We start from the raw sequence: 13829 nt of genomic DNA on the forward strand, positions 1-13829 counted from the left end.
GATGGGACCGCTCTCCAAAACACCCGGATCGTCATGGGACATGGCCATTAATTGATTATTATTGGAGGAAAAGTGAGTACAACGTTGTTTTTTATTTTTAGTGAATACATGAGTAAAAGAGGGTTGGGGAGATTTTATTTCAAACTAGCTGTACTACCCGGCTTCGCCCGGGTTAATGACTGCTGTTAGCAAAATAGAATGTGTTAACAAAAATTTATTCTGCACACAAAAACCACAAAACAAATAGATAGAAATGTAATTATTAAAAGGCAAAAACTAAGCAAATAGAAGCATTTCACAACATATATTAGCTTTGTTATACTGAGAATGTCTTTGTTGCCTATATTAACCAATCAGAGCTCAGGTTAATTAACTGTAGCAAAATAGAAGCTGAGCTGTGATTGGTTGCTATTGGCAGCCTGATAAATCCCCAGCCAACAGGAAGCCCTCCCCCCTGGCAGTATATATTAGCTCACACATACACATAATAGACAGGTCATGTGACTGACAGCTGCCGTATTTCCTATATGGTACATTTGTTGCTCTTGTAGTTTGCTTATTAATCAGATTTTTATTTTTGAAGGACAATACCAGACTTGTGTGTGTTTTAGGGCGAGTTTTATGTGTCAAGTTGTGTGTGTTGAGTTGCGTGTGGCGACATGCATGTAGCGACTTTTGTGAGATGAGTTTTGTGTGGCGACATGCGTGTAGCAACATTTTGTGTGTTGAGTTGCATGTGACAGGTTAGTGTAGCAAGTTGTGTGCAGCAAGATTTGTGCATGGCGAGTTTTGCGCGTGGCGAGTTTTATGTGTGGTGCATTTTGAGTATGTGCAAGTTTTGTGTGAGGCAACTTTTGCATGTGGTGCAACTTTTGTACATGTGGCAATTTTTCTGTGTGTGCAAGTTTTGCATGAGGTGAGTTTTCCATGAGGTGAGTTTTGCACGTGTGGCGAGTTTTGCGTGAGCCTAGTTTTGCATATGGCGAGTTTTGCATGTAGCGAGTTTTGAGTGGTGACTTTTGTGTTTCGACTTTTATGTGGCGAGGTTGGTGTGTGTGTGTGGTGAAATGTGTGCTGAGGGTGGTATATGTGTTCAAGCACGTGGTAGTGTGTGGCGCATTTTGTGTTTGTGTTCATATCCCCGTGTGTGGTGAGTATCCCATGTCGGGGCCCCACCTTAGCAACTGTACGGTATATACTCTTTGTCGCCATCGCTCTCATTCTTTAAGTCCTCATTGTTCACATCTGGCAGCTGTCAATTTTCCTCCAACACTTTTCCCTTCACTTTTTCCCCATTATGTAGATAGGAGCAAAATTGTTTGGTGAATTGGAACGCGCGGGGTTAAAATTTCACCTCACAACATAGCCTATGACGCTCTCGGGGTCCAGACGTGTGACTGTGCAAAATTTTGTGGCTGTAGCTGCGACGGTACAGATGCCAATCCCGGACATACACACATACATACATACACACATTCAGCTTTATATATTAGATATACCTGTATGTAATCTCCTGTATATAGTATATACCTGTGTGTCATCTCACCTATATATAGTATATATCTGTGTGTCATCTCCTGTATATAGTATATACCTGTATGTCATCTCCTCCTATACATAGCATATACCTGTGTCATCTCCTCCTGTATATACTATATACCTGTAGGTAATCTGCTCCTGTATATAGTATATACCTGTGTGTCATCTCCTCCTGTATATAGTATATACCTGTATGTCATCTCCTCCTGTATGTAGTATGTACCTGTATGTCATCTCCTCCTCTATATAGTATATACCTGTGTGTCATCTCTCCTGTATATAGTATATATCTGTGTGTCATCTCCTCCTGTATATAGTATATACCTGTGTGTCATCTCCCCTGTAAATAGTATATACCTGTGTGTCATCTCCTGTATATAGTATATAGCTGTATGCCATCTCCTCCTGTATTAGCCCTCGTTCACACGTTATTTGGTCAGTATTTTTACCTCAGTATTTGTAAGCTAAAATGGCAGCCTGATAAATCCCCAGCCAACAGTAAGCCCACCCCCTGGCAGTATATATTAGCTCACACATACACATAATAGACTGGTCATGTGACTGACAGCTGCCGGATTCCTATATGGTACATTTGTTGCTCTTGTAGTTTGTCTGCTTATTAATCAGATTTTTATTTTTGAAGGATACCAGACTTGTGTGTGTTTTAGGGCGAGTTTCGTGTGTCAAGTTGTGTGTGTTGAGTTGCGTGTGGCGACATGCATGTAGGGACTTTTGTGAGATGAGTTTTGTGTGGCGACATGCGTGTAGCAACTTTTTGTGTGTCGAGTTGCATGTGACAGGTTAGTGTAGCAAGTTGTGTGCAGCAAGTTTTGCGCATGGCGAGTTTTGCGCGTGGCGAGTTTTATGTGTGGTGCCTTTTGAGTATGTGCAAGTTTTGTGTGAGGCAACTTTTGCATGTGTTGCAACTTTTGTGCATGTGGCAATTTTTCTGCGTGTGGCAATTTTTCTGCGTGTGCAAGTTTTGCGTGTGGCGAGTTTTGCACGTGTGGCGAGTTTTGCATGTGGAGAGTTTTGCGCGTGGCGAGTTTTGAGCGGCGACTTTTGTGTTTCTACTTTTATGTGGCGAGGTTGGTGTATGTGTGGTGAAATGTGCACTGAGGGTGGTATATGTGTTCGAGCACGTGGTAGTGTGTGGCGCATTTTGTGTGTGTGTTCATATCCCCGTGGTGGTGTGATTATCCCATGTTGGGGCCCCACCTTAGCAACTGTACAGTATATACTCTTTGGTGCCATCGCTGTCATTCTTTAAGTCCCCCTTGTTCACATCTGGCAGCTGTTAATTTGCCTCCAACACTTTTCCTTTCATTTTTTCCCCATTATGTAGATAGGGGCAAAATTGTTTGGTGACTTGGAAAGCGCGGGGTTAAATTTTCACCTCACAATATAGCTTTGACGCTCTCAGGGTCCAGACGTGTGACTGTGCAAAATTTTGTGCCTGTAGCTGCGACGCCTCCAACACTTTTCCTTTCACTTTTTCCCCATTATGTAGATAGGGGCAAAATTGTTTGGTGAATTGGAAAGCGCGGGGTTAAAATTTCACCTCACAACATAGCCTATGACGCTCTCGGGGTCCAGACGTGTGACTGTGCAAAATTTTGTGGCTGTAGCTGCTACGGTTCAGATGCCAATCCCGGACATACATACATACATACATACATACACACACACACACATTCAGCTTTATATATTAGATAAAAGAGTCTGTGTGTGTATTCAATTAGAAAACTTTACTCTGTCTCTGTCTTTACTACATTTGACTATGGGGCAAATATCTATGGCTCCTTCCCAGTCTCAGAATACCAGACCCCAACTGTGAGCTTTATCTTGGCTTGTTATAAAAAATGAGGGGTGCCCAGGCTGCTTTTTTAAAATTATTTATTTAATTTAGTTAAAAAAAACGGCATGGAGACCCCTCTATTTTTGATAACCAGGCAAGATAAAGCTCGCAACTGTGGTTTGCGGCCCTTAGCTGTCAGTTTTGCCTGCTCTTGCTATCAAAAATAGACAAGATCCCCCCCTTTTTTTTTTACACAGCATGTTCCGGCCAATCACAGCCATGCCAATACTTGACATGGCTATGATTGAGCCGGGAGTGCCCACACAATATCATTGTTGATTGGCTGCAGCCATTCAACAAGCTTTGTTCGGGCTGCTGAACCCGAACAGTAACACAGACTTACTGGACAAGCCTGTGTTTGAGGTCTGTGCACGGACACTAGGTGTTCGGTACTGACTAGTGTTGAGCGATACCTTCCGATATCGGAAAGTATCGGTATCGGAAAGTATCGGTCGATACCGTCAAAGTATCGGATCTAATCCGATACCGATACCCGATCCCAATGCAAGTCAATGGGACGAAAATATCGGAATTAAAATAAACCCTTTATAAACTTGTAGGTTCATTCTACATGAAGGAAAACAACTAAGAATAATGTAGGATGTATTGGGGGAGGTGGCGGAGACATTAAAGGCACAGAGGTTTAGCCCAATCAAATAGAATAGCAGGATTTTTTTTTTTTTTTTATGACGTTCGGCGTTAGAAAGATTTTGACTGTTATTTTTTTTTATTTTATTTTGTCAGATATTGATGTTTCACTACTTCCACGCCCTTCACCTTCTTTTTTACTTCTCCCACACTTTCTTCTTCATTATCCTCATCATCAGCTTCTTTGACATCAACTTCTTCACCTTATTCATCTTCTTCTTCATCTTCTACCTATTTTTTTTTTGTTACATTGTTCATATTCTTTTTATTTTACTATTATCTTCTTCATATTCAACTTCTTCATCATATTCTTATTTGTGACAGGCATTTCCGTAGTTGTTATCTATAAAAGTTTGAAGATTACACCTTCCGTTCTGCCTGTCACAAAACAGTTACATTTGTCCGCGTTCAGTTTGGCCTGCAGCATCAGGCTTTATCCAGGAGCACCACGAGGAGGAACGGACTCACCCCCATACACTGCTTAGTCTTCTTCTGCTTATAATTTAGATAATATCTTTTGCTCTGATATTTAGTCTTATGCTTAATGTTCTTCTGCTCTTTGTTCTGCAGCCTCTCGTTCTTCTGCTTCTCGGTCTTCCAGGTCGTCGTCGTCTCCAGGGTCGTCGTCTCCGGGGTCGTCGTCATCGGGGTGGTCTTCAGGGTCATCGTCTCCAGGGTCGTCGTCATCACGGTGGTTGTCGTCTCCGGGGTCGTCGTCATCGGGGTGGTCTTCAGGGTCATCGTCTCCAGGGTCGTCGTCATCACGGTGGTTGTCGTCTCTGGTGTCGTCGTCATCTTAGGGGTGGTCTTCCGGGTCATCGTGTTTAGTCTCTTGAACTTGGAAATGTAGCAGAAGGTACAAGAAGGCTGAGAAAATGCCGAGAAACAGCTGATGGAACTGGAACTCGGATGGCTACCCGAAGGTCCAAGAGCCAATGGAACTACCGAGGACCAGCTGACGTTACTGGAACCCGGTTACTAAGCAGGAGGTACCCGTGCCTGAAAGCACTACCAAGGACCACCTGACGTTGGTGGAACTCAGATACCCAGAGGGAGGCACCTAAGCCAAAGGCTCTGCCCGGAACCAGCTGACGGTACTGGAACCAGGATGGGGAGCAGAAGGTACAAGAGCAAAAGACACTGCCGAGAACCAGCTGACGGTGCTGGAACCCGGATGGGTAGCCGAAGGTCCAAGAGCCAATGGAACTACCGAGGACCAGCTGACGTTACTGGAACCCGGTTACTAAGCAGGAGGTACCCGTGCCTGAAAGCACTACCAAGGACCACCTGACGTTGGTGGAACTCGGATACCCAGAGGGAGGCACCTAAGCCAAAGGCTCTGCCCGAAACCAGCTGACGGTACTGGAACCAGGATGGGGACCTATTCAAGCTTGTCTTCCTAGAGCCCCAACTGGCGGTGTTAGAGCCCGGGGTCAGCAGGAGGAGGAGATGGAGCAGAGTGTAGGCCGAAGCCTGCACTGGCGGCAGCTTTGGGTCTGTTGTGCCTGCGTGGCTGTTGCAGGACACGTTGCCGGCTGCACAGCAGGGGAACAGCTGGCGGTGCTGAACCCCACTGACACATTGGCTGGTGTTTTTCTCTGTGCAGCTAGCAGTACCGGGCCCCAACTGGCGGTGTTGGAGCCTGGGCTCTGCAGGGGGAGCAGAGTGTAGGCCGAAGCCTAATTGAACCAATTTCAAAGGTAACCTTTAACCCCCCCTCAGGGGTTACAAAGTAGAAGAGCCACAGCTTATGCAGCAGTAGTGCTGCACAAGTCAAAGGTTGCTCTTTTAATTTTTCTCCTTGCACACGCTGAATGAAACACGTATAACATTTAGCCCTTTATACAGTCAAACTGTGTTGGAGGCGCGAGTTCCCTTCGTAATGAGACGCAGCACAGATGTCAAGAATCCCACCTTGGTGCTGGGTGCAGCCTCCTGAGCGTTGTTATTTGCTGTACAGGAGTCTGCGCTGTCGTGTTATCCCCTGGCCTAGCGCTGTTAGCGCTGCCCATCTTCTGACATCATTTAATGTCGGCCGGTGCGGTTCGCGATGACCATGAATCCCAGCCCCGCAGTGTCTTAACATTATTAAAACACTGCGGGGCTGGGATTCATGGCCTGGCGCAGCACATATGTTCGCCTCTCACACTCGGGTCCTTACACCCGCTTCAGACTGTGCGGCGTCAGCTGATCCCTTATCGCATGCCACGGCCATGAAGCCGCACAGTCTGAAGAAGGCGGAAGGAGATGAGGGACAGGCGAACTGATGCACTGCTCATGCCCATCAATCACACCCTCGCAGTCCCAATAAATAAGACACCGAGGGGCGTTGTGTGGGTCAGGGCGGCCGCAGAGGCGCAGGCAGCCAAACAATGATGCCAGAAGACGGGCAGCGCTACCAAGGGGGTTGCAGCGTGTCATTACAAAGGAAAGTCACACCACCGGGACAGTTAAATGGTCACACAGAGGACACATTTCAGATGTGTTTTCAGTTCCACATGTGCGAGGAGAATACGTTTATGAGCCACCTTGCACACATGCAGCATTACCGCTGTACAAGGTGGCTGTAAAACGTACAAACGCCTGGGGGAGGGGGGACAGGTTCCCTTCAATTTCAGTTCTTGTGTCTGCGTGGCTTTTGCAGGACACGATGCCGGCTACACAGCAGGGGAACAGCTGGCGGTGCTGAACCCCACTGACACATTGGCTGGTGTTTTTCTCTGTGCAGCTAGCAGTACCGGGCCCCAACTGGCGGTGTTAGAGCCCGGGGTCAGCAGGAGGAGGAGATGGAGCAGAGTGTAGGCCGAAGCCTGCACTGGCGGCAGCTTTGGGTCTGTTGTGCCTGCGTGGCTGTTGCAGGACACGTTGCCGGCTGCACAGCAGGGGAACAGCTGGCGGTGCTGAACCCCACTGACACATTGGCTGGTGTTTTTCTCTGTGCAGCTAGCAGTACCGGGCCCCAACTGGCAGTGTTGGAGCCCGGGCTCTGCAGGGGGAGCAGAGTGTAGGCCGAAGCCTAATTGAACCAATTTCAAAGGTAACCTTTAACCCCCCCTCAGGGGTTACAAAGTAGAAGAGCCACAGCTTATGCAGCAGTAGTGCTGCACAAGTCAAAGGTTGCTCTTTTAATTTTTCTCCTTGCACACGCTGAATGAAACACGTATAACATTTAGCCCTTTATACAGTCAAACTGTGTTGGAGGCGCGAGTTCCCTTCGTAATGAGACGCAGCACAGATGTCAAGAATCCCACCTTGGTGCTGGGTGCAGCCTCCTGAGCGTTGTTATTTGCTGTACAGGAGTCTGCGCTGTCGTGTTATCCCCTGGCCTAGCGCTGTTAGCGCTGCCCATCTTCTGACATCATTTAATGTCGGCCGGTGCGGTTCGCGATGACCATGAATCCCAGCCCCGCAGTGTCTTAACATTGTTAAAACACTGCGGGGCTGGGATTCATGGCCTGGCGCAGCACATATGTTCGCCTCTCACACTCGGGTCCTTACACCCGCTTCAGACTGTGCGGCGTCAGCTGATCCCTTATCGCATGCCACGGCCATGAAGCCGCACAGTCTGAAGAAGGCGGAAGGAGATGAGGGACAGGCGAACTGATGCACTGCTCATGCCCATCAATCACACCCTCGCAGTCCCAATAAATAAGACACCGAGGGGCGTTGTGTGGGGCAAGGCGGCCGCAGAGGCGCAGGCAGCCAAACAATGATGCCAGAAGACGGGCAGCGCTACCAAGGAGCTTGTTGCGTGTCAATACAAAGGAAAATCACACCTGAGGGACGTTTTAATGGTCGCAGAGGACTCATTTTTAGACGTGTTCACTTCAACATGGGCAAGGAGAATAAGTTTCTGAGCCACCTTGCACACATGCAGCATTACTGTCGTACAAGGTGGCTGTAAAACGTAAAAACGCCTGGGGGAGGGGGGACAGGTTTCCTTCAATTTCAGTTCTTGTGTCTGCGTGGCTGGTGCAGGACACATTGCCGGCTACACAGCAGGGGAACAGCTGGCGGTGCTGAACCCCACTGACACATTGGCTGGTGTTTGGCTCTGTGCAGCTAGCACATCTGGGCCCCAACTGGCGGTGTTAGAGCCCAGGGTCAGCAGGAGGAGGAGAGGGAGCAGAGTGTAGGCCGAAGCCTGCACTGGAGCAAGTTGAAAGGGAAACTTTAACCCCCCCCCCCAGGCGTTTGTAGCTGAAAGAGCCATCGTGTACAGCACTAATGCTGGAAAAGGTAAACTTAGCTCTTTTAATTATGGTCCTTGCACATGCTGAACCTAACACTTATAAAAAGTGTCCCCTCCTACCGTGATACCGTCCGGTAGGTGGAACTTTCCTTTGTGATGTGACGCAGCACAGCCGTCATTCTTACCACCTTGGCGCCGTGCGCCGCCTCCTCAGCGTTGTTTGAATCAGTCCCGGAGCCTGCGCTGTTAGGTTAGCCCTTGGCCATGCACACATTTTGCGCTGCCCGTCTTCTGACATCATTTGGTGTCAGGCTGGCTGAGCCTGTGCGGCCGCGCTGGACGAGATCCCGCCTCGTAGTGTCTTCTGATTTAATCCCACTGGGGGCCTGAGATCCGTGGCCATGCGCAGTGCATATCCTCGCCTCTCACTCCCCTCCCTACGGCTTCTTAAGACTGTGCGGTGTCACGGCCGTGGCATGCTATTAGGGACCAGCTGACACCGCACAGTTTGAAGAAGCCGTAGGGAGATGAGTGAGAGGTGGAGGTTCAGATATGCACTGCGCATGTCCATGGATCTCAGGCCCCCAGTGGGATTAAATCAGAAGACAGTACGAGGCGGGCTCTCGGCCAGCGCGGCCCCACAGGCACAGCCAGCCTGACACCAAATGATGTCAGAAGACGGGCAGCGCAAAATGTGTGCATGGCCAAGGGCTAACCTAACAGCGCAGGCTCCGGGACTGATTCAAACAACGCTGAGGAGGCGGCGCACGGCGCCAAGGGGGTAAGAATGACGGCTGTGCTGCGTCACATCACAAAGGAAAGTTCCACCAACCGGACGGTATCACGGTAGGAGGGGAAACTTTTCATAAGTGTTAGGTTCAGCATGTGCAAGGAGCACCACGAAAAGAGGCACTTTTTCCCTTTGCATCATTACTGCTGCACAAGGTGGCTCCTTCAGTAACAAACGCCTGGGGGGGGGGACAGGTTCCCTTAAATTTAACTTGTTGTGCCTGCGTGGCGGTCGCAGTACACGTTGCCGGCTGCACAGCAGGGGAACAGCTGGCGGTGCTGAACCCCACTAACACATTGGCGAGGTGTTTGGCTCTGTGCGGACAGCACTTCTGGACGGCAACTAGCGGTGTTGGAGCCCAGGGACAGGAGGGGGAGGTGGAGGTGGAGGAGATAGGAGGGATTGCCACACACACAGCTGGGGAACAGCAGACGTTACTGAACCCCATTAACAGAGGAGGGACTGTTGACTGTGCGTACAGCACTACTGGACGGCAACTAGCGGTGTTGGAGCCCAGGGACAGGTGGAGGAGGAGGAGGTGGAGGAGATAGGAGGGATTGCCACACACACAGCAGGGGAACAGCAGACGTTACTGAACCCCAATAACAGAGGAGGGACTGTTGACTGTGCGTACAGCACTACTGGATGGCAACTAGCGGTGTTGGAGCCCAGGGACAGGAGGGGGAGGTGGAGGTGGAGGAGATAGGAGGGATTGCCACACACACAGCTGGGGAACAGCAGATGTTACTGAACCCCAATAACAGAGGAGGGACTGTTGACTGTGCGTACAGCACTACTGGACGGCAATTAGCGTTGTTGGAGCCCAGGGACAGGTGGAGGAGGAGGAGGTGGAGGAGATAGGAGGGATTGCCACACACACAGCTGGGGAACAGCAGACGTTACTGAACCCCAATAACAGAGGAGGGACTGTTGACTGTGCGTACAGCACTACTGGACGGCAACTAGCGGTGTTGGAGCCCAGGGACAGGAGGGGGAGGTGGAGGTGGAGGAGATAGGAGGGATTGCCACACACACAGCAGGGGAACAGCAGACATTACTGAACCCCAATAACAGAGGAGGGACTGTTGACTGTGCGTACAGCACTACTGGACGGCAACTAGCGGTGTTGGAGCCCAGGGACAGGTGGAGGAGGAGGAGGTGGAGGAGATAGGAGGGATTGCCACACACACAGCTGGGGAACAGCAGACGTTACTGAACCCCAATAACAGAGGAGGGACTGTTGACTGTGCGTACAGCACTACTAGACGGCAACTAGCGGTGTTGGAGCCCAGGGACAGGTGGAGGAGGAGGAGGTGGAGGAGATAGGAGGGATTGCCACACACACCGCAGGGGAACAGCTGACGTTACTGAACCCCAATAACAGAGGAGGGACTGTTGACTGTGCGTACAGCACTACTGGACGGCAACTAGCGGTGTTGGAGCCCAGGGACAGGTGGAGGAGGAGGAGGTGGAGGAGATAGGAGGGATTGCCACACACACAGCTGGGGAACAGCAGACGTTACTGAACCCCAATAACAGAGGAGGGACTGTTGACTGTGCGTACAGCACTACTGGACGGCAACTAGCGGTGTTGGAGCCCAGGGACAGGTGGAGGAGGAGGAGGTGGAGGAGATAGGAGGGATTGCCACACACACAGCAGGGGAACAGCTGACGTTACTAAACCCCAATAACAGAGGAGGGACTGTTGACTGTGCGTACAGCACTACTGGACGGCAACTAGCGGTGTTGGAGCCCAGGGACAGGAGGGGGAGGTGGAGGTGGAGGAGATAGGAGGGATTGCCACACACACAGCAGGGGAACAGCAGACGTTACTGAACCCCAATAACAGAGGAGGGACTGTTGACTGTGCGTACAGCACTACTGGATGGCAACTAGCGGTGTTGGAGCCCAGGGACAGGTGGAGGAGGAGGAGGTGGAGGAGATAGGAGGGATTGCCACACACACACACACACACACAGCTGGGGAACAGCAGACGTTACTGAACCCCAATAACAGAGGAGGGACTGTTGACTGTGCGTACAGCACTACTGGACGGCAACTAGCGGTGTTGGAGCCCAGGGACAGGTGGAGGAGGAGGAGGTGGAGGAGATAGGAGGGATTGCCACACACACAGCAGGGGAACAGCTGACGTTACTGAACCCCAATAACAGAGGAGGGACTGTTGACTGTGCGTACAGCACTACTGGACGGCAACTAGCGGTGTTGGAGCCCAGGGACAGGTGGAGGAGGAGGAGGTGGAGGAGATAGGAGGGATTGCCACACACACAGCAGGGGAACAGCTGACGTTACTGAACCCCAATAACAGAGGAGGGACTGTTGACTGTGCGTACAGCACTACTCGACGGCAACTAGCGGTGTTGGAGCCCAGGGACAGGTGGAGGAGGAGGAGGTGGAGGAGATAGGAGGGATTGCCACACACACAGCTGGGGAACAGCAGACGTTACTGAACCCCAATAACAAAGGAGGGACTGTTGACTGTGCATACAGCACTACTGGACGGCAACTAGCGGTGTTGGAGCCCAGGGACAGGAGGGGGAGGTGGAGGTGGAGGAGATAGGAGGGATTGCCACACACACAGCAGGGGAACAGCTGACGTTACTGAACCCCAATAACAGAGGAGGGACTGTTGACTGTGCGTACAGCACTACTGGACGGCAACTAGCGGTGTTGGAGCCCAGGGACAGGTGGAGGAGGAGGAGGTGGAGGAGATAGGAGGGATTGCCACACACACAGCTGGGGAACAGAAGACGTTACTGAACCCCAATAACAGAGGAGGGACTGTTGACTGTGCGTACAGCACTACTGGACGGCAACTAGCGGTGTTGGAGCCCAGGGACAGGTGGAGGAGGAGGAGGTGGAGGAGATAGGAGGGATTGCCACACACACAGCAGGGGAACAGCTGACGTTACTGAACCCCAATAACAGAGGAGGGACTGTTGACTGTGCGTACAGCACTACTGGACGGCAACTAGCGGTGTTGGAGCCCAGGGACAGGTGGAGGAGGAGGAGGTGGAGGAGATAGGAGGGATTGCCACACACACACCTGGGGAACAGCAGACGTTACTGAACCCCAATAACAGAGGAGGAACTGTTGACTGTGCGTACAGCACTACTGGATGGCAACTAGCGGTGTTGGAGCCCAGGGACAGGAGGGGGAGGTGGAGGTGGAGGAGATAGGAGGGATTGCCACACACACAGCAGGGGAACAGCTGACGTTACTGAACCCCAATAACAGAGGAGGGACTGTTGACTGTGCGTACAGCACTACTGGACGGCAACTAGCGGTGTTGGAGCCCAGGGACAGGTGGAGGAGGAGGAGGTGGAGGAGATAGGAGGGATTGCCACCCACACAGCTGGGGAACAGCAGACGTTACTGAACCCCAATAACAGAGGAGGGACTGTTGACTGTGCGTACAGCACTACTGGACGGAAACTAGCGGTGTTGGAGCCCAGGGACAGGTGGAGGAGGAGGAGGTGGAGGAGATAGGAGGGATTGCCACACACACAGCAGGGGAACAGCTGACGTTACTGAACCCCAATAACAGAGGAGGGACTGTTGACTGTGCGTACAGCACTACCAGGCAACAACTAGCAGTGTTGGAGCCCAGGGACAGGAGGAGAAGCAGAGGAACACAATGTAGGCCGAAGCCTGATTGGAGAAAGTCGAAAGGGAACCTTTAACCCCCCCCCAAGGTGTTTGTAGCTGAAAGAGCCAGCTTGTGCAGCAAAAAAGATGCAAAAGGAAAAGGTGGCTCTTTTCATGATGCTCCTTGCAAACACAGAATTAAACACTTATAAAATGTGTCCCCTGATACCGTGTGACCGTCCCGGAGGTGGGACTTTCCTTCGTAATATGACGCAGCACAGCCGTCATTCCTACCCCCTTGGCGCCGTGCCCCGGCTCCTCAGCGTTGTTTGATTCCGTCCCGGAGCCTGCGCTGTTATGTTATCCCTTGGCCAGGCACACTTAGCGCTGCCCATCTTCTGACATCATTTGGTGTCAGGCTGGCTGCGCCTGTGCGGCCGCGCTGGCCGAGAGCCCGCCTCGCAGTGTCTTCTGATTTAATCCCACCGCGGGCCTGAGATCCGTGGCCATGCGCAGTGCATATCCTCGCCTCTCACTCCCCTCCCTACGGCTTCTTAAGACTGTGCGGTGTCACGGCCGTGGCATGCTATTAGGGACCAGCTGACACCGCACAGTCTGAAGAAGCCGTAGGGAGATGAGTGAGAGGTGGAGGTTCAGATATGCACTGCGCATGTCCATGGATCTCAGGCCCCCAGTGGGATTAAATCAGAAGACACTGCGAGGCGGGCTCTCGGCCAGCGCGGCCGCACAGGCGCAGCCATCCTGACACCAAATGATGTCAGAAGACGGGCAGCGCTAAGTGTGCCTGGCCAAGGGATAACTTAACAGCGCAGGCTCCGGGACGGAATCAAACAACGCTGAGGAGCCGGGGCACGGCGCCAAGGGGGTAGGAATGACGGCTGTGCTGCGTCATATTACGAAGGAAAGTCCCACCTCCGGGACGGTTTTACGGTATCAGTGGACACATTTTATAAGTGTTAAGTTCTGCGTGTGCAAGGAGCTAAACAAAAATAGCTACCTTTTCCTTGTGCAGCATTACTGCTGTACAAGCTGGCTCTTTCAGTAACAAACGCCTTGGGGGGGGGGGGACAGGTTCCCTTACATTTCAGTTGTTGTGTCAGCGTGGCGGTCGCAGGACACATTGCCGGCTACACAGCTGGGGATCAGCTGACGTTACTGAAACCCAATAACACTG

This window comes from Ranitomeya variabilis, chromosome 7 (assembly GCF_051348905.1).
Source record: "Ranitomeya variabilis isolate aRanVar5 chromosome 7, aRanVar5.hap1, whole genome shotgun sequence".
Taxonomy (NCBI): domain Eukaryota; kingdom Metazoa; phylum Chordata; class Amphibia; order Anura; family Dendrobatidae; genus Ranitomeya; species Ranitomeya variabilis.